The 25,391-nt window shown below is 44.0% G+C and overlaps 1 protein-coding gene and 1 long non-coding RNA gene across 5 annotated transcripts in view; one reads left to right on the forward strand and one right to left on the reverse strand.

Moving 5' to 3' along the window:
- The window catches only part of BCL2 (BCL2 apoptosis regulator), a 128,460-nt gene that overhangs the window by 96,388 nt on the left and 6,681 nt on the right, over positions 1-25,391 (forward strand). The gene's annotated exons all lie outside the window — the stretch shown is intronic.
- LOC123364153 overlaps positions 24,234-25,391 on the reverse strand; it is a 41,541-nt gene continuing 40,383 nt past the window's right edge. For both annotated transcript variants that reach the window (XR_006577015.1, XR_006577014.1), the window contains one exon: positions 24,234-25,119. This is a non-coding gene — a long non-coding RNA (uncharacterized LOC123364153). The remainder of the gene's footprint in view (positions 25,120-25,391) is intronic.

Raw genomic sequence — 25,391 nt, forward strand, 5'->3', positions numbered from 1 at the left:
CTTAAAAGTACTATGTAATAATAGTGAGATGTTTTATTTTAAACAATGTTATGAAACTAGTTTTAAAATCTGTTTAATAAATATATTGCCTTGCCATATATGAATTTAAATCACATCCATCTGGATATGTTTACCAAAATTAAAAATAATCCATGTCTATTATAAGCCAGTTGCTGCCATTACCACCCGCTGGCCCCTGACAAACACCCACCCAGTTACTGACCCAGATCAGCAAATATCCAGATTAAACAGATGCATCTTGCTACATACCCAGTTCCTTCCTATACGATACATTGTTTATAATGCAAAATCCGGGAAGCTTTGTATGATTTTAGTTACTAATTTTGTATTAAAGCTTAAAAGGGCTATATTAAAAGAAAAAAGCAAGGGTTAAAAACAAAAAAAAAGGCTTAAAAAAGAAAATAAGCATGAAACAATAAATAATGGTAAATAGGAAAAAAAGGATAAAGGAAAAAAAAGATTGTATAATCTTCCCATTCTTATGTTGTCTGTTTATATCGTAATTTCTTTGGAACAGAATCTCTCCTCTTACATGGCTAGGATTTGCCTGGAACACTTTTGGCGTTATATAAGTAAATAATAAAAAATCAAATTTCTGACAAGAGGATGTTGTTCCTTATATAATCAGCAATAGTGAGTTTGGTAGGATTTTGATGAGAGTAGAGTCAAACCATTGAAATGCCCATTGGGTCAATTGAAACTATGGATATTAAAAAGCCAGTTAGCAAGTAGGCACTTAGCCAATGGATGTTAAGATAGGTTGACGTATGCAAACTACTTTATTTCTCCTCCTTTTCATTGGTGTAACAAGACCCCAGAGAACTCTGGTGCAAGAATATGTAAGGGCTGGGATCTCCTTCCGAATTCTGCCCTCACCCCATAGCCCACAAATAACTTTCCCCCAGCCCTTCAGCCACCACCCCGGGTCTTCCTGGTCACTCATTGGAGCACTTCCAGCTCAGCGCTCTACTCCCATCCTGCCTATGGTGGCTCCTCCTGAACCCAGCTGTCCAGTGGCTCCGCTTGTTCCCACTTTCACACAGCGTGATGAGTGGCATTACAACTTGGTGCATGGGGTCCACTCAGGATTGGGTCGGCCACCCCCACCCCATGACAGAGGAGTGGCTGGGCCAAACCTGAGTGGTGATCCCTGTGTGACAAGTTTCAATTCCACTCAGATTTGGGAGGGTTGAGTGGCATTCTGATCCCAGGCACCAAGTGAAATGCCGGAGCACCATTCCATCTCATTGGGCCTCTGTAACCTCATGGAGTCTGGCATGACTGCATCACTTGCCCCATTGTAACTACACCACTGCTCCCTTTCCCAAAGCAGCACATAAAGAAATGTTGTAGCTATGGCAACTGAAACAAGCAGTAGTTTGGGTAACGAATTAACAACAGCTCCCGCACTCCATTCCCACCCAATTTTTAACATACCTGTAAAAATACATCTGTTTTTAAGATGGAAATTCGAACATACAAAAGTTTGGTAGTTCACTCTCAGCTCAGCTCTACTTTAACCCTGTCAGTGATTGTGTATAGATGTGTGGCATTCTGTATTTGATCAAATATATTACATTTAAGTGTCTTTTTGTTATCCCACCTTATTGATAATTATAGGGCCTGATTATCCTTTGAGTTACTCAGGTTTTAAACTGACATAACTCCACTGCCTTCAGTGGAGTTGTTCTTAATTTGTACTAGTGTGTGCGAAAAGTAACCGGGGTACCCACAGAGTTTTATTTTATCAGTCTCCCTGTACCTACAGGTGCACACAGTATAAATGATGAGATAGCCTTCCTTGTAAATGGTTAATCATAGTCAAAGAAAGCCAACAATGTTTTGTTCTCTACACCATTGCTAATGGGGAAGGAGGAGAAAGACTTAATGAAACAAATACATCTTTTGTTTTAAATTCTTTGGAACAATTCTGCCTGGCAGATCTTCCACCCTCCCTCCATTCAGTTTTTCTTTGTTATTTCCCTAATTAAAATTCTGCAGTGCCCCCATCAAATTGTTGTCCATTTGAGGTCATAAATAGCTTCTGTTCTAATGAAATATGAATTGTGTTCATTAATTGAATTGTATAGTTAATATATGTTGTGAGGGTACTGGCTCCACATTGATTCTTAATATACAGTGAACATTTTGTCAGGCTAGGGAATGTGTGGACACACAAAATGTTGTTGATCATTCTTTGCCATACAGTAGGGTGATTTGATTAAAAACTGAAGATTTTAGGAAGTATTTATTAAAGACAAGAATTGCATAATCTAACAAGGGCAACTTCTACCAGACATGAGCTCAGCTCTTTAATGGTTTAGGGCCAAGTCAGGGTCCCATGTAAAACCCACGTAAATTGGTTTTATGCATGGGAACGGTACAAGCTTTGAAAAGATAGGAATCCTCTAGGAACTATACAGAATGCCTGCAAAGCCCTCTCCAGCGTCAGCGTTGCAGCCTGCTATCCATGTGTTATTGGCCAACTGGTCCTCAGAATCGCACACCCACTGCCCAAGGGCTGGATTCGCAAAGAAATTAGGCATGGTGATGGCATCTAGAAAAGCACTGTGATTCACAAAGCCTAAGTTAGGTGCCTAGGCTCCCTATACAATGAATGGGGGGAGATAGTCACCTCAGAATGGGATTCAAAAAGGCCAGCACACGAGACAGTTCCTCACCTAATCTAGCCAATGGGAGATGCCCATTCACTCTCTCCTGTTGAAGCTGTTCCACTGTGGCTACATAAAGGAAAAATTGTTGGGTGGAGGAAGGGGGAAAGAGAGAATGAATGAACGCAAGTAGGAGAAGGATGCTGTAAGGTGGTGGGTAGAGCACACAGGAGGTGAGAGCCCCAGAATCCAGTCCCCCTGTGCCAATGACTTTTTAAATAAGCCAGTGGAACAGCTTCAAAAAGTGAAAGCTGATAGAGCCCCACCTCAGAATATCCTATAGCCCAGTGATTAGAGCACTCACCTGAGACGTGGCAGAGCCCTGTCAAATCCTTTCTCCTGCTCAGGTGAAGGAGGGACTTGAACCCAGGTCCCTAGAGGGGCCCTATCTGGGAGGTGAGCTATGAGCACCAGACTGGGGCCTGCATGCACATTAGGTGGAGGAACACCTGCTCTTCCCCTGGCTTGTGTATCTCACTGGGGCCCAGGTGTCCAGATGCCTGGTGTGGGATACAGTGCACATGCTCAGAGGCAGAAACTTAGGGAACTTTCACTGCAAAAATTAAGGCGTGAGTGTGTTTAAGCACCTGCAGGACTCAGGGGCAGCTGAGCAGAGGTTTTGTGAATCCCAGTGGGGCCTGATTCTGGAATTCAGATATCTAAAGTGGAAATTAGGCACTTAACTTCTTTTGTAAATCTAGCCCCATGTGCCTATAAAGCCCCATTCAGAGTTGCGCTGGAGAGGATGCTTTGCCTGGCCTCTTCAGCAATGACTCCTTATGGGCCTGACCCAAAGCCTACTGAGACAATAGGAATTTTCCACTGGCATCAGTGGACTGTAGCTCAGGCCCTTGATGAAGACCCTGGCCATCAACTCAAACGTACAGGATGGATATAGCAAAAGTCCAGCTAGTGACCAGTGGACTCTGCTGATTAGTTAAATAATTTCTAGTGGATAGTCACCAACTGGCAAAAAAAAGTCATTAGGAACTGAATTTTATTTCTTTAATGTTCTTGATGTCTGGTCTGCCTCCCACTACACTAGTATTTAGTGTTTTTTAATTTTGCCTCTAGGTTTTGTTTACAGAAAAACTGTTTTGGGTACTGTACAAAAGCTGATTTATAGTCTAAATCAGACTATAATCCTCCCTAGGCCATTCTGTAAGGTGGCAGGTGTTGACAGGCATCTATTGTTCTGTCAATAAATGGTGCATACATGGCTTGAAAGGATAAAATAAGTCATTTAGGACTAGGCCACAAGAACAGTCCTGTAACATTCCAGTGAATTCACCAGATATCTAAGAGATTGAAGAATATTTGAGAAAAGTAATGACAATTTTTTCTCATTATTTTGTGTATTCTTAGATTCTGAAGTAAGATGATACACAAATATGGCTCAGACTTTTATTTTCTATAGTAACCAAGTGCAGGAATATAAAGCTAGATAAAGTAAAAGACGAGCTAAAATTGATTTGCTGTGAGCAACCTATTTCTGTAGTGACTGTGGAAGGAAGAATACTCTCCCCAGATCTGAACATGGATGGATCTCAACCTGCTTGTGCGGGGGTGTGATGAACTTCCCCAGGGTGCATTCTGGAATTGGGGTACTGCTGAGCCCTCTGTCTCACCAGCCTGGGTCACCCTCTGTCACTGTGATGCCGTGACAAGCTGCAGATCTCTCCCAGTCCTGCACTCACACAAACATTTACAGGCAGGGACACACTCAGCTGAGGTCCATGAATGCTTTTGCCAGTCATCCAGGAACCAACAATAGAGAGGTTTCAGCCAGTTCCCGCCCAGATCCCCAGCCTAGGACCCCAGAGCTGTCCCATCTTTCCCTGGTAAAAAGCCTGACCACTGTAAGTTTATTACCCAGTTTGCCCCTCCCTCAGTGTGGAGAGGACAATGCATCAGCCCCTGGTCCCAAGCAGATTGCCCTTTGCACTTCAAACAACACTGGTTTAGGTAAAAAATATAAAACAGATTTATTAACTACAGAAAGCTAGATTTTAAGTGATTATAAGTAATAGTGTACAGATCAAAGTTGGTTACCTAAGAAATAAAACAAAATTGCTATCAGGTCTATACACTAGACAGGATTTGAATCAAGCAGTGTCTCACCCTGATGGTACAGTCCACCAGTCTTCCATACACAGGCTAGAAATCCCTTCAGCCTGGGACCACCTCCCCAGTCTGGTCTTTGTTCCTGAGATGTTTCCAGGTGTTGAGTTATGGGGAGAGTAAGGTCAACTGATGATGTCACTTCCCCCTTTTATAGTTTCTTCCATGCGGAGGGAACTTCATTGTTCCAAGCAAAGACTCCAGCACCGTCAGTGGAAAAGGACAGGCACAAGATGGAGACCAGTATCACATGATCTGATCACATGCCCTTGCATACTTTGATGAGTCCTAGCAGGGGCCATTACCTATATTCTGGCTAGAACATTCACAGGGAAGTCCATTGGGTGGGGATGGTCTTGGAAGAAGCTTTATTGTGTTTCTTAATGGGACATTATCTTGAATGGTTCATTCACAATGTGCTGGCTAAAATGGATGTAAACTACTTTGTGGGAACAAACGCATCTGAAATACTGGTACACAGTCAATATTCGTAACTTTAGATACAAAAATTATACGTACAGACAAATGGGGTGATCGTATTCAGCAAATAATAACTTTTCCATTGATACCTTACATGATATACTTTGTATAAAACATATCATAATCATATCACCATGGTAAATATGAAGGTGCCAGGGTATTGCATTGGGGTACAGAATGTCACGGGGGGGGGGAGAGGAGGGTTAACAAATCCCACTTGACTTGCCCCAGGGTGGTTGTAAGTAAGGCCCAGATCCTCTGCGATATTAAGTCTCTAAATACCTTTGAGGATCTGGGCATAAGGACTTGACACAAACTCACACAGGAACTCGGAAACATGTAACACCAGGAACACATGCCACATCTTCTGACAATAGGATTTCCAATCCATTCCCATCATCACTCTCTTTGCATCTTCTGACCCGAGAATCTCAGAGTGAACATTGACTAAAGTCCCTATCTGCATCAGGTGTGAGAGGCGGATAAGAGGGGTGGGCGTCTGAAAGAAATGGTTTGATGAGAGCAAGTGACAATGATAAAGTGACAATGGCGGGCAAGCGACTGAGAGTGAAAGTAGTGGGTAAGGTGTGAGAGTTGAATGACTGGTGGGTTAGTGGTCTGAGGTGAGTGAAAGTACTGAATGGATGGAGAGGGTTGATTGGGAGGCAGAACTGATCATGAGGGAGAGATTGAGAGCTATTAACAGTGACAGATTTATAGCTGGCACCTCTGTGTGCAGGATGTTCTTCTCTTCCATAAATGCCATTTTCAAACTGTGTGCGCATATTTAAAAAAGAGGGGTGCAGTTGGGAAGTAGATAGACTCACACAGCAGGGCTCAAGCTAGCGTGCTAAAAATAGCAGTGTGGATGTTGTAGCTGAGGCTGCAGCACAGGCTCTTAAGCCAACATGACACCCCGCCCCCCGAGGCTTGAGAGCCTGAGCTGCAACCTGAGCCTAGCTTTTTCCTTAAAGCTTGAAAAATACAACTTCTTCTTCGAGTGCTTGCTCATGTCCATTCTGTTGTAGGTGTGTGCGCTCGCCACATGCATTGGTGCCAGAAGTTTTTCCTCAGTGGTGTCCATATGGGACCGGCTCTGGCACCCTATGGAGTGGCGGGTGTATGCACCACTATAAAGGGCACTGCCGGCCCTTTCCCTCCCTCAGTTTCTTCACTGCCAGTGTCGTGCTGGAATGTTCCCCTTGTTTCAGCAAGTGGTTCTCTTTCAGTGGTTCTTTGAACTTTTCTTGTGTAAATAGTTGCAATTAGAGACAGTTAACAGTTCCTAATAGTGTTAGTATACTTTAGTTATTCATGGTCCCGCCAGGGACTTAGCCCAGGGATGGGGCATGCCCCACTCCCCGGGCTTCAAGCCATGTGATTGTTGTGAGAAGCCCGTGGCAATCAGCAATTCACATCCTAGCTATTTGAAGTGTCTGGATGAGTCCCACATTTGCAAAAAGTGCCGTATTTGCAAGGGATTCAAGCCTTGGACCAGAAAGGAGAGAGACATTAGGCTCCATGCACTCCTCATGGAGTCTGCTCTTGCACTGGCCTCAGAGCCGGCACATACCGACTGAATGCCGAGTACTTCGGCATCAACAAAAAGTGTGCCCTTGACACCAACTCCCTCTCAATGCCAATCCTTGTCACTGATTCCGGCCAAAAGGCACAAAAAGCACGCTGGGAAAATGCGCTCCCCAGGGTCTTGTAAGGGTAAGCATAAGGGAGAAGAGGAGCCTAGACCAAGTTGGACCATCTCGCCATCACCGGAGTGCAGCCACGAGGCAGCCTCATCTATTGGGTCTAGTCTGCCCTGCGACCTGCCTTCTACCCCAGGCAGTGGTATAGGTACGCAGTACCATCCACCCCAGAAGCCTTTCAAGCGAAAAAAGACATCTCTCTCCTGATGCCACCTACTCCTCAGGAAGAGAGGCCTCAGGACCCCTCCCACCCATCTGTTTCTAGGGAGAAGCCCTCAATGGTACCCCTGCAGAAGTCCACCCCATGGCACCATACTCTGGCCCACTCACCAGGACCGTGCCAATGATCTCCAGAGCCCCGTCTCAAATCTCAGACCCGCGGCCACTTGGTGGGTTCCCGGCACCGATTGCTGAACTCCAGGCACCGATCTCCAGGATCCACGTCAGTCACCAGATCTGCGGTACCAGGCCACAGAGGCATGCCTCCAGACCCTGGAACTCTGGCAGTGGTCATCCAAAAGGCGCCGTTCCCTAGTTCCTAGGCACCTCTTACCAGAGCCTCCTCAGCACTCTCCAGAGTCCCGGCACCGTTCCTCAACGATGGCCTTGGAACTCTGATGTACATCACTGCAGCCCTTACGATGGTCACTGGACCATCACCAGTCGCTGGAGCCTAGACGTCGGTCACCGGGGTGTCTTAGACGATCCCTGCGCTCCCAGTCACCAGAGTCTGCAGACCGTTCCCAAAGCAGGTGGCATCATTCTCCGGATTATTACTGTGCCTGTGAGCACCAGATATGTGGCATGACTCAGCAGGGTCCTGATACTGCCCCCGGATTGGCAGGCATAGTGGGGAAGCCTACCCTATGGTGGCACTGCCGTGGTCACCAGAGAAAGACCGTTTCTCCTCAGGCTCTGAGACCGAGGAGTTGATGGCCCCCAGGGACCAACAGTCACCTGCACAGCCAGCAGGTTCTTCCCAGAGCCAACCTGCAAGCATATGGCCAGAGGATCAGTGGCTTGGGCCCTGGCAAATCTATAACCCATGGGCAATTCCCCAGGCTGGAGGACTTCAGGCCCAGTGCTCAGTCTCAGGGGCTGGAGAAAGACCTTCAGCCTTAGTCTTTAAGGTGCCGGACTTCTCGTTGTTTTTGTGGATACAGGCTAACACAGCTACCCCTCTGATACTTCAGCCTCAGTGTCTTGACTGCCCCCGGGCTCAGATGTCGCATTAGTCCAAGGGGCCCAACAGCCACTTCCTCTGGTGGATGTGGTTCCCCAGGCAGAGGACGTGGAACCCACCCTTCATCCTGTGCTCACCTCCCTCCTCCTCATTGCCTGATGAGGCAGTAGCAGGCCTGTCGCAGACTGTGCCTCATGATGATGTCAATGCCTACCAGGAGCTGCTTAAATGGGTGGCGGCCAACCTGGGATCGGAGGCAGAGGACATGTCCGAACCCGCGGACTCCCTATTCGAAGTCTCGGCGGCAGCGGCCTCGGCAAAGATGGCACTACATGTGCAATGGGGGTAGTTAAAATGGTAAAAGCCCTATGGCAGACCCCACCCCCTATTTCTAAGGGCAGCACGTTCCTGCAAAGGGGTTTGAGTACTTATATACACACCCCTCCCCTGGGTCACTGGTGGTCGTGGCTGCCAATGAGCGTGACGGGCAGGGGCAACCCAGCTCGAATACCAACAATGAAGACGCGAAGCAACTTGATCTGTAAGGCAGGAAAATTTATTCTACATCCAGCCTACAGCTTTGCATGCGCAAACCACCAGGCCCTTCTCGGAAGGCAACATTTTAACATATGGCAGTCCACGGCCAAGTTTGCTGACTCACTCCCACAGGATGCTAAGCAGGAGTTCAGTGCCATATTAGATAAGGATAAGGCAATCGCAAGAACCTGCGGCTGGGGCTCATTCGGGCTTGAGCCATGCCCCTCCCAAGAACAGGCAATCATTTTGAGAGGATGCTCGAGGATGACCTCCCAGCCTGCAACCGGGATCTGTCTTGCCCTTTGTTTTCCCATGTTTCCTCCCCACTTGCGCCGCCATAAATATGGACCATTGGGTCCTCAATACGGTGGCAGCAGGGTATACCCTCCAATTTCTTTCTATTCCTCCTTCCCGACCCTCTTTCCCATTCCTCTTCAGGGACCCTTCTCACGAGCAATTGTTTGCCGAGGAGGTGCAAGCCCTTCTGTGGTTGGGGGCTGTGGAGGAAGCTCCCACGGAATGAAGAGGGAAAGGATTTTACTCCCAGTACTTTCTCATTCTGAAGGCCAAAGGGGGCCTACACCTGATCCTAGACCTGCAAGACCTCAACAAATATCTCAAGAAGTTGAAGTTCCGCATGGTCTCCCTGGCCTCCATCATCCCCATCGTGGATCCTGGAGACTGGTATGTTGCCCTTGACCTGAAAGATGCTTACTTTCACATCTCAATATTTCCCGGCCACAGGAGATTTCTACGGTCTTTGGTTGGTCAGACACATTACCTGTTTGCAGTGCTCCCGTTTAGCCTAGCGACAGCGCCAAGAGTTTTTACAATGTGCACGGCAGTATTTGCAGCTTAGCTCACGCATTGGGGAATGCAGATCTATCCCTATTTGGACGACTGGCTCATCAAGGACCGCTTAAAAGGGCAGGTGGAGCGCAGTATCGAGGTGTTGTGAGCCACTTGTCATGCCCTGGTCCTGTTGATAAATGAACAAAAATTGACATTGGCCCCTGTTTGGAGGATAGAGTTCATTGGAGCAGTCCTCGACTCTACCCAAGCCAGAGCATTCATACCACAAGCCAGGTTCAGGGCAATGTCAGATCTGATTGCCCAAGTCACCGCATACCTGTTCACCACAGCCCAGGTCTGTCTTAGCTTTCTAGGGCACATGGCTGTGTACACCTAGGCTGCAGCTGAGGCCCCTTCAAATGTAGTTGTCATTGGTCTATTCTGCAGCCTGACACCCCTTGGACAGCCTCCTCATGATCTCACCCCAGGGACTCAGCTCCCTCCAGTGGTAGTGCAATCCAAATCCTGTGATGGAAGGGGTTCTGTTTGCGGCTCCACAGCGCACCATATCCCTGGTGTTGGCTGTGTCCGACCTCGGCTGGGGAGCACACCTCAGTGCCCTCAAAACTCAAGGACTATGGTCGCAGGAGGAACTGTCGCCTCACAATAACATCAGAGACCTCAGGGCCATCTGCCTGGCATGCAAGGTGTTCCATCCTCGTCTATCTGGTCAAGTTGTGCAGGTACTGACAGACAACACGGCCTCCATGTTCTACGTCAACAGACAAGGGGAGCCCGATCATCACTACTGTGTCAGGAAACCCTTTGCCTGTGGGGCTTCTGCATCCAGCATGCTATCCACCTAGAAGCCTCCCTCTCCCTGGTGTTCGGAACACACTGGCGGATTACCTCAGCAAGTCCTTTTTCTCTCACCATGAGTGGTCCCTGCACTCAGTGGTTGCCCGGATACTCTTCCAAAGGTGGGGAGCTCCCCAAGAGGACCTGTTCACCACCAGACAAAACAGAAAATGCCACCAATTCTGCTTGCTACAAGGCCTCGACGGCGGCTCACTATTGGATGCCTTCCTTCTGTCATGGTCAGAGGGTCTCATGTATGACTTTCTGCTGATCAGCAGGGTTCTTTTCAAGATCAAGAAGGACAAGGCGTGAGTCATCATGATTGTCCTGATCCAGTCTCACCAGCATTGGTTCGGCACTCTCATGGACGTGGCAGTGGCAGACCCGTGGACTCTCCCTGACCGTCCAGACCTGCTTTCTCAGGATCACAGATGGTTGCTGCACCCGAATCTCGCTTCTCTCCACCTCACAGTATGGATGCTGCATGTCTGAGCCCCGAGGAGTAGATCTGCTCCACTCAGGTCCAGCAGGTTCCTCTGGAAAGCAGAAAGCCCTCCACTAGCAATATCTACCTTGTGAAGTGGAAGTGCTTCTCCTGCTGGGCTTCGGAGTGGAATATCTCCCCTATCAGTGCCTCCTTACACTCCAATCCATACTACCTCCTGCATTTAAAGTGCCAGGGCCTTGTCTTTTCATTGATCAATGTGCACTTGGCGGCCATATCAGCATTCCATCTGTGCGTCCAGGGTAGGTCAGTATTCTCAAATAAGATGATGATCAAAGATCCCGAGAGGCTATTTCCCCTGGTCCGGAATCCGGTTCCCCAATGGGATCTCAATCTAGTCCTTTCCAGGCTTACCAGTCCTCCTTTTGACCCTCTAGCCTCTTGTTCTCCCCCACCTGTTATAGCATTCCTTGTAGCTATTATGTTGGTGAAGCGAGTCTCCGAGATTCAAGCTCTTACTTTGGAGCCCCTGTATGTGGTGTTCTACAAGGATAAAGTTCAGCTGCATCCCCATCCTCCCTTCCTGCCAAAGGTGGTGTCGCACTTCCATGTCAACCAGGACTACTTCCTCCCAGTGTTCTGTCCAAAGCCATACACTAACAAGGACAGGCGTCTGCACACCCTAGACGTCAGGTGTGCCCTGGCTTTCTACCTGGAGGGTACTAAGCCTTTCCGTGGATTGAGTCAACTCTTCATTACAGTGGCTGACAGAATGAAGGGCCCCCAGTGTTGTTCCAGAAGTTTTCATCCTGGATCACACTTGCATCTGTACCTGCTACGAACTGGCATGGGTGACGCCTCTACCAATAGTAACTGCTCACTCCATGAGAGCTCAGGTGTCATTGGCTCATGTCCCCATCCAAGACATCTGCAGAGCCGTGATGTGGTCGTCGATACACACCTTCATGGATTCATCACCCAGCAAGCCTGGGATGATGCTGGATTTGGCAGAGCTGTGTTGCAATCAACATGTCCATGAACTCCTAACTGCCTCTGGAATTAGTGCTTGGCAGTCACCTACAATGGAATGGACATGAGCAAGCACTCGAAGAAGAAAAAATGGTTACTCACCTTTCGTAACTGTTGTTCTTCAAGATGTATTGCTCATGTCCATTCCATGACCCACCCTTCTTACCCCTCTGTCAGAGTTCCTTCAAGAAGGAACTGAGGGATGGAAGGTGCTGGCAGCACTCCTTGTACCGGTGCATATGTGTGCCACTCCAGAGCCAGTCCCCTACAGATACCTCCGAGGAAAAACTTCCAGCACCAATGCATGTGGCGAGCACACACACTTACATTGTCTATCTCTGACAATGGTCAGCACCAGATGCTTCAGAGGAAGGTGCAAGACAGGAATAGTAGGCAGATATCAGGTAATCTGCACCCACAGTCACCTCCTAATTCTAACTAGTTAGACATTGGCTTAATCCCTGAAGTATGAGGTTTAATATACCTTCCAATATTTTTTCCAATTAATTTTTATAACTCTGGATATTCTTGTTTTCCCTATAACCATCCAATCTACTCTTTGAGTCTTACAAAATTCTTGACCTCAGCAGCCTGTGTCAAAGAATCCTTCAGCCTAATTATGTGTTGTGTGAAAAAATATTTCCTTTTATCAGTTTTGAATTTGCCACATTTTGATTTCATTAAAGGTTGCTTTTTTCTTGTGTTATGAGACAGAGAGCTTCAGTTCTCCCTGTTTAACCTAAATATCATTAATTATTTTATCAACTTATGTCCTCTCTTATTCAGCTCTATTCTAAGATAAACAGCCCCAGAGTTTTCCATTTCTGTTCATACGAGAGTGTTTTTGCCATGCTCCAAGGCATTCTTGTTGCTTTTCTCTGAACTCCCTCAAATTCTTCAGTATAGTAGAAAATTCAACTCTAAGTGAATAGATTTCTTCAGAATTTACAAACAAGTCACATTTAAGCAAAAACCAAGCAAATTTTAGCCCAAGTTTTGGAAAGTGATATGGCCAAAATTTTCAAAAATGGGAGCATAAAGTTAGCTTCCCCTGTCCTCATCCATACCGTAATTTTGTAATGTATTACTTCACCCAAGATTTTCAAACACTCCTAATGACAAAATTAGGCACCTAAATAAGTGGCCTGATTTCCCCAGCAGCTCCCAGTGAAGTCTTTTTTGAAAGAGCTGGAGAGGACTCTGTGGTCATGTTACATCTTGGTACCAGAGATCTAGGAGAGAGGTCCTGGAAGCTAAATTTTGACTTGGTAGAAGGCTTACAGGTCCAAGGCCTCAGAGGTAGCTTTCTGTGAAATACGTCCAGTCTCTCATGCAGGTCCAGTGAACAGAGGGACCTTCGGGGTTTCAATGCTTGGTAGAGAAAACTGCAAAGAAGATGGGTGTTGGTTTATTAGGCATCAGGAAACATTTTGAGGAAGGGGGACCCTATACAGAGGGGATCAAAATGAAACCAACAGCTGCCATGTAAAACAAATAAGGTTTTAGAGGAGTGTTTAAGAGTGGGACAGGAGCCAGCAGGAAGGAGAAGCACATAGTCAGATAGAAACATCTGTTAAAGACTTTGGTAATACAACAATATCTGTGTATCCAACCAAGGATAGGATGCAAACTACAACTGAACTAGAACAGGGACATGATAAAAACAGAGGTAAATGCTATAAAACCAGCAGCATGTCAGATTAGAGTTAAATAAAAAAAAGGTACCTAGACAATAAACCATAATAAACATCTATTAATATCTAAAGGATAATAAACATCTATTAATATCTATACATATATGTGAGAAGTTTAAAAATAAAAAATATATATAAATTTGAATGCCTTGCAATGGATGAAGATCTTGATATAATAAACATTATGGAAGTGTGGAAGAATGACAAAAAACAATGGGATACTGCAGTGCCTAATTCCACCTATACAAGAAAGACCGGCTAGTCCAAAAAGGTAGAGTACCACCATTGTAACTAAAAGATTAGATAGACTCTAGTGAGAGAAAAAATTCTGAGTGTAGAGGGCCACAGCATTGAATCGCCAAATAGAAAGATACAAATCCCAAGCTATAAGAATCTAAATATATTAGTAGGGCTATACTACCAACCTCAAGATCAAGAAAAGGAAATTGAGTGCACAACATTGAGAGAAATCAAAGAGGCAGCAAACTCGAACAAAATGATAATGTAGGACCCACATATAAACTGGTTAAATGGCACAACAGGACAAAGTTTAAACAATTTCTTGACACTTTAAATGATTGGATCTTGATACAGCTAGTTCTAGAGCACACAAGAGGATAGGGTAGCTATTCTTGACTTTGTCTTAACTAACAAACAGAAGTTAATTCAAGAAGTGATAGTAGCTGAGCCACTGAGTAATAATGACTAGATGGATCATGGGTCTGATCCAGTATGGCAGTTCCTGCGTTCAAAATATTAGATTCTTTATCTACGTGAGGTGACATTATTTTACTTGTATCCAAAGAGATTGATAAGACACAAATCTAAGAAATTCAATAGAGAGGATCAGTCCTGTATTAATTTCTTTTTTTTTTCTTTTTTTTTTCAAACAGGGAATTCTTTCTGCTTCTGTTTGGTGGGAAAGGCTTAACAAAACTTTTTTGAGAGGGATTTTTTTCTTGTGTAAAGGGTGAGTGGAAAGATAACTGCAATCTTCTTAAAATGTTGAACAGTTTATTTTCTGACAGCCAGATGCACAGGTGAGGAGAAAGATGCCAAATATATGCTCAAGAACATCTCCCCCACGTCAGTCTCAGAGCCTTCAGAGAACTTCTCATGCAGCCCAGCTGCTAATATCTCTTTGACCATTGAGGAGACTGCAGAATGGAAGGAAAAACCTCTCTTCAGGCAACAAGACAAATGCTCTTAGCTAAAATTTGAGCCATATGGATAGGGTGACCATACCTTCCATTTCTGCTGTCATGGTTTTGTGTTGGCTTCACAGCATTTCATATAACTGTATTGAAATCAACATTTTAACCCAATTGCAGTTTCAATGTGGGGTGTAAACTATATCAGGAAAGCACATATAACACAAATTCCCCCCCCCCCCATGCTTCTGGCTTCTCCAATAACCTTGACTTTGTATTTTGAGTGTGCATTACACATTTTATAGATCAGTTAATACTTTCTTCACAGAGCCACATGTGGGGCTTGACTTCACAATAAAATCTTATGTTAAAACATGACCTTGAAGAGTCTCATTAACACAATGCAACTCACAACTTTGCATTTGGCACAGATACATTATGTCCAGCATTGTGTCAGCTGGTCATGGTTGAAATCTACTGGGACTAGGGTTTGACAATGATAAGCAAATATGATGCTAAACATGTCTTTGTCCTTTTCTACATTCGCTGCATTTTGTGGTTGGGAGTAGACAATTTATTAGTAGAGGAAAGGCATAAGTAGTGCCTTGCAGAAATTTCCTAGGGTAGCACTGGGAGGGAGAAGGTCAAAGCAGGGGGAAATGGAGGTTAAAGATCTGAAAGAAATGTACAAGAACAAAACCCACAAAATATAGACAAAGTATACAAAAAAGAAAGTAGGGTGCAAGCAATGAGAATTTGAGTGAGAGAATAAAGCCTAAAATGAAATGAGAAAATATAGGAAAGAGGCATAGCAGACATGGGGGAACAATAAAGTCTCCCACATTTTTATTATGAAATTATGGTCCCAAAATGTATGGAGAAAAGAGCCAGGCAAGATGGAAACAGTGCAGCAGAGGTGGGGTTTTTTTTCAGTTTATCTTTATTATCTCCCCAATATCTGGGGGACTCTCAGAGGAATGACGTTAACGCTCCAATAGGTCTGTTCCATCTCTTAACTACTCTGATCCTTCAATCCTGTGGCTTGTAAAAAATGCTCTCCTTTCACGTCAAACAGACTCGGGAAACAAAATATAAAAAAATACTAAAGACTCTGTGGGGAACATTTAAAATAAAGTGTTTCTCAAATAACCAAATTAACTTAGTGTTGCAGTCACGGACTTGGTTCAGTTTGCTTTCCAGAAACAAATCAACAAATCTAACTTTAATGTTATGGGATTAAGTAGTAGGGGAAAGGAAAAGGGTCTTTGTTTTTGTTTTATCTGCTTTCATTTAAGATCTTTTAAAGAACAAATTATAATAAATTGGTAGCCTGCAAACGATTCCTCCACCCTTGCTCCATCACCCCCTCCTCTTCGCTTAGTAGGTCCAGGTCTGCACCAGAAAAGTTATATTGGTATAACTATGTTATTTAGGGGTGTGATTTTTTTTTTTACAGATTATTTATACTAGTATAAGACCTAGGCTTTGTCTACACTAAGACTTTTGTTTGTTGGTAAAACTTTTGTTGCTCAGGGATGTGAAAAAAAATTCCGCAACCAACAAAAGCGCCAGTGTGGACAACGCTATGTCAGCAGGAGATGCTCTCCTGCCACATAGTTGTGGCCGTTCGGTGGGGATGATTTAATTATGCTGGGAGGAGAGCTCTCTCCCACCAGCATAGAGCGGCTACACAGGAGACCTTACAGCAGCGCAGCTGTAGCAATACATCTGTGCCGCTGTAAGGTCCGTAGTGCAGACATAGCCCCAGTGTGCACACACTTATAAAGATGCCTTATATCAGTATAGATTATTTTGCTTCATATACCAGGATAATCAGGCCCACACTACGAGTTGCCACTTTAACTATACTGGGATATTTAAAGCAGCAAAATTTTTAGTGTAGACAAGCCCTCCATTTTTCTCTTCTCTTGTCTCCTCTTCCCTTAAACAAATCAGACCTCCAATTTAATATAGAATATTTTTGAATAATGTTTAATACAATTTAATCTCCCCCAACCTCCAGTCCCTCTCTATCTTCTTGTCTTGACTCATATGATAATCAGAAGAAGGGGCATTTAAAACTGCTCTTTCAGGGAATGATCCTGTGCCTACTGACAATCAGAGCAGGATCAAGCCTTAAGTATTCACAAAATCTGAAGGCCGATTCCTACTTTTGAAACTAAGGAACGATTTGTAATTGTTTGTGACTTTTTTATTTACTATGAATTAAAGAAGCAGTGATGCTCCTGGCCTCTGATGGATGAGCCTCTTACGGTATGTCTACACTTGCACTTAGGGGTGAGAGTCCCACTTGAGAAGACATATCCACATGGCACAAGTGGTGGAAGGAGCTAGCCACCCCACGTACATGCCTAATGTCTCCAGTGGGTATGCACTCAGGGTGACTAGCCCATTTCACCACCATGCTGCCGCGGCTACACTCTACTTGATGTGTAGGCATATTCCCCATGCAGACAGATACAAAGAAAATCAAGTTCAAAGTAAAATCTTGTTGGAAATGCTACAGTAGCATTTTAGCAGGCTGGTATGTTTCATTGGCTCTCATACCAGCAGCACTTTGAATTTCTGTTTTGGTTCCGCATGATGCTTGGCAAGTTTCCCATTCTGTGTTCTTGCATTATCTGGGAACATAACTGAGCAGAAGGCCTGCTAAGTTTGAGAACTTTTGAGGCAGCTTCACTAGAGCTGGTTTCTCGCAAACAGCTGGCTGCATTTAGGAGCAACAGGATATTGGGTTGCAACTTCCACTGTCAGCTTGCAAAAGGTCTAACTAAATTGCATCCATCACTAGATGCTCAGATTCCACAGCAATGTGTGTGGTATAAAAACCTAGACATATCATTGGTGGTTATGTCACTTCTTCATTGGGTTACAGCTGTGAATAGCCAGCAATGTTCTTCGCAGAGGCGAACTACCCAAGGGCATAACATGAACAGAGACAGCTCCTGGGCCAGCCCACCTCTGATGGTGGGGGAAGAGGCACACTAGGGATGGAAGGTTTGGGAGCATGGGGCAAAGTGGGGGTGTGGCAGAGTTTGAGTGCAGGAGAGAATTGAGACCTTGGTCATCTTCTCAACTGAGGCAGCCATAGAGGGTGGCTGCCAGCAGGAGTCCTCTGGATGGAACCGTTAGCACTGACCTAGCTTCCTAGGTAGACAGAAGATTTTACTTGTGCTACAGTACACTTTACTTGCTCAACAATACACTTATCTCATGCCAATTTTGGTTGATAGTTATCAATTTTTGAACTAATATTAACTTCAGAAATAGAGTAACGCCTTCCAGCACAATTTTGATTTATATTGAATTGTATTTAATTTTTACTGCTGTCATGGTTGGTGTTCCTGTTTTTGTGTCCTACTCTCCTTTTGATTATCTGAAATTTTGTGTGAATTTCCTATTCATTGTAGTAAAAGCCAGACAAATAAATAAATTAAGCATTTTCCTGTTGGGATCATGGCCCTCTCCTTCCTAGTGCTGTGAACTCAAGATCACTGTGACAGGTTTAAGCACTCCGTGAACTTGAATCTGATTTGTTATTTTCAGAAATTATACACCTAGGGCCTGGTTTGTGAGAGGTGCTGGACAGCCACAACTCCAAGGGAAGACAAATGGAAATACGACTGCTAAGGCCTGAGCTTCAGAAGGGCTGAATAGCATCCAAGATTACAAAAAGAAATGGTTAACTAAATAATGTTCCTTTTAGTTTCTATTGTGACTAACAATAGGAATTCAGTGTGCTGTGGCTGTGCTTTACTTCAGCTGTTCCCAAAGACCTGCTTGTACAGTTTGCCAACAGTGGTACCTCAGGATTCAGTGGTACTTTGTTACTGGGACTCATTATTACTATTTATTATTTGTATTGTGATTGTGCCTAGAAGCCCTGGTCGAGACCCCCATAGTGCTAGGTACTATATGATTACAGAACAAAGACCTGGTCCCTGCCACAAAGGGCTTGCACGCTAAGCTCACACTCTACCTAATGGCTCAGTCTAGAAAGATTCTGTGCACCCTGCATGAGCCATTGATAAATTGCAATAGGCAGCATGTCACCACGTGATCAGCTGTGTACACCCTAGCAATGCTTATGTCTGGTAAACTGGTAGAACTGCATGAAAAATGTTGGGACTTACAGGACTTGTACTGGGGTCTGATTTGCAAGAGAGACTGGGCATTCATAATGTTAGCAGGAGCTCCAGGTGCTCAGCTACCTATAAAATCATATCCTAAGTTTATGGTATAGTCAGTGTGTTAGGAAACTTATTGGTTCTCAAGGTGCAGTTCATTTGCAGTGTGAATTATTTAGCCTGCTAGGAAGAGTGTGATATAAATTAATACTCAGAGATCAGTACTTAACATTTAGTTAAATGGTTTGATTTTGAAAATAAAGATACAATTTTTTGTTCTTATTCACTTTTAACATCAGTTCAGTTTTGTGACTACAGGTATATCAACACTGCAGATAAAAACCTGCAGCTAGCCCATGCCAGGTCACTCTGGCTCACAGGGCTCAGTCTAACAGGCTGTTTAATTGCTGTGTAGATGTTCGGGATCCTGGGACCATCCCACCTCACAGTGTCCTAGAGCCTGGGCTCCAGCCCGAATGGCAACACTGCAGTTAAACAGCCCCTTAGCCCAAGCCCCTGGAGCCTGAGTCAGCTGGCATAGGCCACCGGTGGGTTTTTAATTGCAGTATAGGAATACCTTTTAAAACATGGACCTTCTGCCTTTGCTTCTATCACTAGCAGACTTTTTTTGTACAGAAAAATAAAAATACATATATGATAAGAAAAGTGTTACTCTCTCAAATGTCCCAGCAGGAGCTGTCTATTTTGAGGGAGGTTCTGCTATTTTTCACTTTGGTGCCTCTTGTTTTTTGGTTTTTTTTTAAGTCTTCTTTTTTAGTTTCTGTGCTGTGGTACTTGAACAAGCCTAACTGTCATAGTTAATGGATTACAACTATCTATGCAAATGAACTTTGAAGGAGCTGATTTGAATAACAAAATGCAGTCTCTCAATCTGTATATTAATCATATTCTTACACACTGACCTTGCCCTGGATTTTCATATTGGCCCTGCTAGCTCCTACCTGCTAAGATTTAACAAGGGCTTAACTGAGTGAACAAAAGGAATGTAGTTGTATCTGTCAAAGTTCATCTTATTAACCCTCATGCAACCCCAGTGAAGTCAGTAGGGTGGAGTGGGTGTGTGACACTGTATGGAATCTGGGGGACACTTTAGGATGAAGTGAATACCAGCAGAATTTGGTTCATTGTGGCAGGAAGACGTTTTCATTTATCCCATTAAATCTGTTTTAAGTACTACCCTCCCATGTGCCTAATTTCACAGGACTATCATGATTTTTCTTCACCCTGCTGTGCAGGTGCATGAGCCAGCTGAGTCTCCCTTTGTTTATCTCCTGGCTCCTCCAGTTGTGTGAGTCATTTATATTATGAAAAGAACAGGAGCTGGGAGCAGAGGGGAGGCACTAGGACAAAGACAATCTACCTTCCAACCAGCTGCAGATGAGGAAACCTCCCCATCTCATTTCCCCTTATTGCTTGGAAAGACTTGATATAAGGAAAAGGAGCGGCAGCAGGGCTTTGGTTTTTGGCAATTCCTTTCCCTTGCCTCCTCACAAGTCAATCTCTTCATATAGCATATGTTAAGGCAAGAGATACAGGAAACAGAAGAAGTGCTGACACTATGTTGAGGAAGCATGGTAGAGTAATGTAAGCTCTCTTGTCATGACTACTCAGCGTGCAATAATGGGAAGAATGAAGGCATCAGTTTGCAAAGTCTCTTCTTCATTACAGCAGATTCTGTGCAGGCCACTACATAGAATCTGCTGCTCCTTTTCTTTATATCAAGTTTTTCCAAGTATACTAAAACAGCTTGGATTTTATCAGTAAAAATGTGGTTGCCAAAGAACACACATGCACAAGTTCCTATCATTTTTCCAAGGTGGTGGTGGAGGTGGCGTACTTGTCCAATAAAGTCTTCTGGGCTGTTTATTTGGCTCAAGCATTCTTACTCTTGTTGCAGCCTTTTTATTACAAGTGTGAGTTCTTTCTGTAAGTCACTTGACAATCACAAGATTTTTTTTTTTAAGAAAGTCTGCTGTAGGCCATGTGAAGAATTTGTGGCATTTCTGAAGAAGGTGCCAGTGGCACTGTGTGAACTTTTTAACATCATGTGCTGCAATAACACAGAGGATACAATAGGCGCTGGACTAGAACCCTGTGAGTTCAAATCCAGTCCTGGATAGCTATTGCTCAAGGGGGAGGGCAGGTCAGTCAAGCCAAAGGCGTTTGCATCAAAACTTAATGTCTAGTTTAAACGAGAAGGAGCACATATTTTCCTAAGGTGTTAAAAAGCAAAAGCTAGAGAGAATGCATGACTGGACCCTCGTGGTGCTCAGCTGATGATGCAGCCTGCTCAAACTAGTTCCATTTCGCCCTCTTCATGCTGATATGCTGCTTTGGCTAGTGCTGAGATCACTCTGAGCAAGTTCCTTTTAGGAAACTAATGTTCCTTGTGTGTATTTTTTTTTTAAACCTGTCAGCACCTGCTGATTAAAACAAGCAAGGATCAAACCTATGATCCAGTCTAACTGAACAGCTGTAATAAAACACCAGGCCCTCCACCTTGGATGCAGTGTGTTGATGACAATAGTTAAGACCAAGCTACTTTGAACATGTAACAAGCAGCTACTTTCGGTTCCCATTTCTCACACTTACATGAATTAACTCTTTTGCAGCAGTTTTTAATAGGCACTGGCAGCTGGAACACACACAGGGAATGTAAGGGGCAGGTGCTAATATTTGTGGTTATTACTACAGCGCTCGGGGGAGCCCAGTTTTCAAACTGACAGGCAGGCATCTACCATGAGAACAGCATTTCAGTGCTTAAGTACAGAATTAAGTACTCTAATTTCAGGGGTGCTGGAACAATTTTGTTATAGTGTGTGTGGGGGGGGTACTGATGGAAACCATGTATTTGGTGTTTGTAATTACTACTTCAAGCCGGGGGTGCCGCAGCACCCCTCATTCCAGCACCACTGCCTCGTTTAGGCCTCACCTCGGTAAACTCTGATAGGACCACTCCCAATAGTAAAGTGTTCAAAGGGTTGGACCCTTACGTACTCAAGTTTGAAATATGGGCCCAGGCTGACTTTTTCAAACTCATTTTGTCACTTTTATTTCTATTTGTAAAGTGATTTTTAAAGAGTTGAGAATGTAATGACCTATAAGGCATCTAACGTATCCACTTTGAAAGGTATGGCACTTTTCAACCTGACATTTCAAGGTCCTAGGGATGTTCCGGTTGGAAGTAGAAATCGATGGAGTCTGGTAGTCTCTTTGATGCAAGCTTGTTTACTTTTCAAGAAATATACACAAAGTCCTGCTTTGCCGAACACAGGAGGAACCAACAACAAGGAGAGGTTTCTTATTTTACAGCCCCAAGCCTCTTTAAGCCAATAAACCCAAAAGCTCTCTCTCTAGCCTTTCCCAGAGTCACACTGTGCTCATAGGCTACTGCTTGGCTTTATTCATTTTTGCCTTTGCCTCTCTCTCTCAGTTCTTATCTGTTCTGAGTTTCTGTGTGTTCTGCCCTCTCTCACCCTCACCCACAGCTGGCCACATTACCTCTGGAACCCCCCCACCCACATGGTGCTAGTTTCTGGGCAGATTCTATTAGGTCTTGTTTTGAGTCGGGCCCCTTTAAGTGTTTCTTATAACTATCATAAGTGAAGGCACAGTCACCCGTCAGTTTGATTCGTCCCGTAACAAGATTTTACCCAGCTTCGAACCATAAAACGTATACTGGTACCAATATAAGATTTTACTTAATTTATGTAATGTGAAATTTCAGTTAGCAGTTACATGGAGCTTATTCCCTCCTCGCAGCTGGAACAATAGAAAAATGTTGACACATGTATTTGCCTAGACTATCATGCTACACCCAATTTAAATTCCTCAAAACTAATTTTATAACCTAGTTTGGCTAGAACAGGAAGATGAGCCTAAAACTGAATTAATCTTTGTGGAAGTGAAATGCTTGGACATACAGATCTCAGGCGCCCCTTCCCCCTCCACCCCCCACTGATCATTTTCCAGTAAATCTACTCCTCAAACTGAGCTGAACTGTAGAGCTCACTGTTAGGGGATAGACACAAGCAGCACCACTATTGTTTGTAGGTCTGTAGTTTTACCCACTCAGTGTACTCCCTAAATCCAGTGATTACCATAATCTTTTCCATCATTTAATACTGCTCCCTGAGAAGAGGTGTCACATCACCAGATACCACTGATTGGGTAATGCTGATGCAATGATATTTCAGCTGGTATCCTAGTGCCAGAAGTATCTCATTTTCCAGGAATGAAAGCAAAACAAGGCAGCCTCCACTAGGTCTGGGGTTTTTGGGGGGAAATTGCAGGATCATGCGTAACTTAGCTGAAAACACTAAGCCTTGTTGCTTAAACATTTCATAGGCTGACTTGGTTTAACAAGCATGCAGCCTAGACTGAACATTGTGTAGATTTCCATGCAAGTTGACTTAACACTACCTTACTAATCATGTGGTTAACCAGACTGAATTAATCACTCTCCATAACCAAGGTTTATTTACCAGTCTTTCAGAATAGTGGGTGAAATAGCCCTTTTCTGATAGGCTCAGCCTCCAGAAGAGAAAACAACAACACTCAAGCTTATTACAATACTTACTTACTATCATTATTATTAATATAGCGCTTTAAGTGTATGCACCACTTACAGGGGCTGGCATGCACAAATCAAAACTGTTCCATAGATCTTGCAATCTGAGGGCCATATTTTGCAGTCTTTATTCTGGCAATATTTCCATTGACTTAAATGGAAGTGTTGCCTGAATAAGAACTGTACGATTTGCCCCTGAGATTGTGGGATTGTTAAGGCAGCTATTTGCACTAACACATGATACAAATAAGGAACAGTTTAGGAAGGCCACCATTGTGAGAGATACTTTGTCCAAATGGGTTGAAAAGTGTTAGTCTTACAGTTTGTTGGAGGAAACACTACACCAGTGGTAGGCCTCAGGTTAACCTTTTGGGAAACATGAGAGAGAGTCAAATCCAGTCCAGTTCCACTACTGGAAAATTGGAGATTGGAAAATAACGCAGTGCTTTGATGTATTGCACAGTGGGTTGCCCAGATGTGAGATGTAGGGTGTAAAAACCCTATCATCACAATGATGAACATAATGAACCAAGCCCAACCCCTGATGCTTCTCTGCTGGTGCTCAACACAGATGTTTTTTTGCAGGAAGATTTGAAAAGCAGACCCTGCTGGGCTGCTAACATTTCAGCGCTCCAAGGGTAAAGCTATTGGCCTCTGTAAATGTCAGGACCGTAAAACACCAAAACCAGGCACAACGTACTGTAGATCAGAGCTGCTCTTATTTGCATACGTCCTCAGTCTGTATTTACATAAAATAACAATTAACTCTTCAGAAAAACAGCAAGACGTTTGTCTGTTTTTTCATGTTCCAGGAGCAGTCTTGTTACTTGCAGGTTGACATTTAAATGAGGTTTTATTTTATAAGTCAGTGGCTGATTTAGTCAATTCTCAATCCTTCTCCTAAAGCTAGAGATTTATGAAAATTTAGGCTTTTCATATCAAGGCAAGGGAGAAGTGAAGAGTCATTCATCCACTCACTCTCAGCATCAGCAATTATGTCATTCTCTGTAAAGCTGTGTCATGAAAGTTTCTTCAAAAGCCTAGAATTAGTGTTGTTTGTTTGTTTATTTTGGAGTCACAGAAAGGGCAGCATAAAATAGCTACAAGGCAATTCCCGTTCAGTGAAATGGAAGTCTCATAGGCACTTCATTCAATACAATGTGGCTCAAGAGGATATCCTGTCAACCAATGATAACAAGGGAAATAAAGTCACTTCCTCACCAGCTGTTTGATTCAGGTAGAAAAAGGAAGTCTTTACTTCCTCATGTTTGCTCTGCCCACCACCCCCTTACTAATAAATGCAGAGTGTGGCACTTAAGCTGGTTTTTCCCTTTATATTTTCAATGAAGAAAACTCACATTGTTAATGCATCACTGGGCTCAGCATATGGGAAATACTTAGCTCTACACAACCTAAAAAAGGTGGGCCCAGCCTGAACTGTACAAGAGAGGCAGATTATGTAGCAATTATACTGAGCCTTTATAAATTTGCAGCGATATTACCTTTCAGTAATGATTGGGTGGCTAACTAGAGATGGCTGGTTATTGGGGGGGGGGCAGGGTAGATCCTCTCTCCAACTCCTGTGGGTGTGTATAGTGGAGCAGAACATCATGGCCAAGACTTCCATGCAGCTTGGGCAGTTTGGTAGTGATGTATACACAGCTCCATAGATCCACCAGCCAGTCCTTTTCCTACTGTAGAAGAGAATGTAGCAGGTACATGAGGATTCCATCCCTCCTTCACCACCCCCTTCCCTTATGGAAAAGTCCAACATAATTTAAACAGATTAAAGTAAAAGGGTGGGTTTTGTTATAATAGGAGTGTAGTAGGGGTCTACAGAAATTATTTTCAAAAACCTATAGAGTTTCATAGAGAAGGAATTTTTTTCTTTAGGGTTTTTGAACTGTCCTAGAGAATTCTATACTGGGGTATAACTTTCTGTGAAGTTCCATTGAAAATGAAAACC

The sequence above is a fragment of the Mauremys mutica genome, chromosome 2, assembly GCF_020497125.1.
Source record: "Mauremys mutica isolate MM-2020 ecotype Southern chromosome 2, ASM2049712v1, whole genome shotgun sequence".
In the NCBI taxonomy this organism is placed as follows: Eukaryota; Metazoa; Chordata; order Testudines; family Geoemydidae; genus Mauremys; species Mauremys mutica.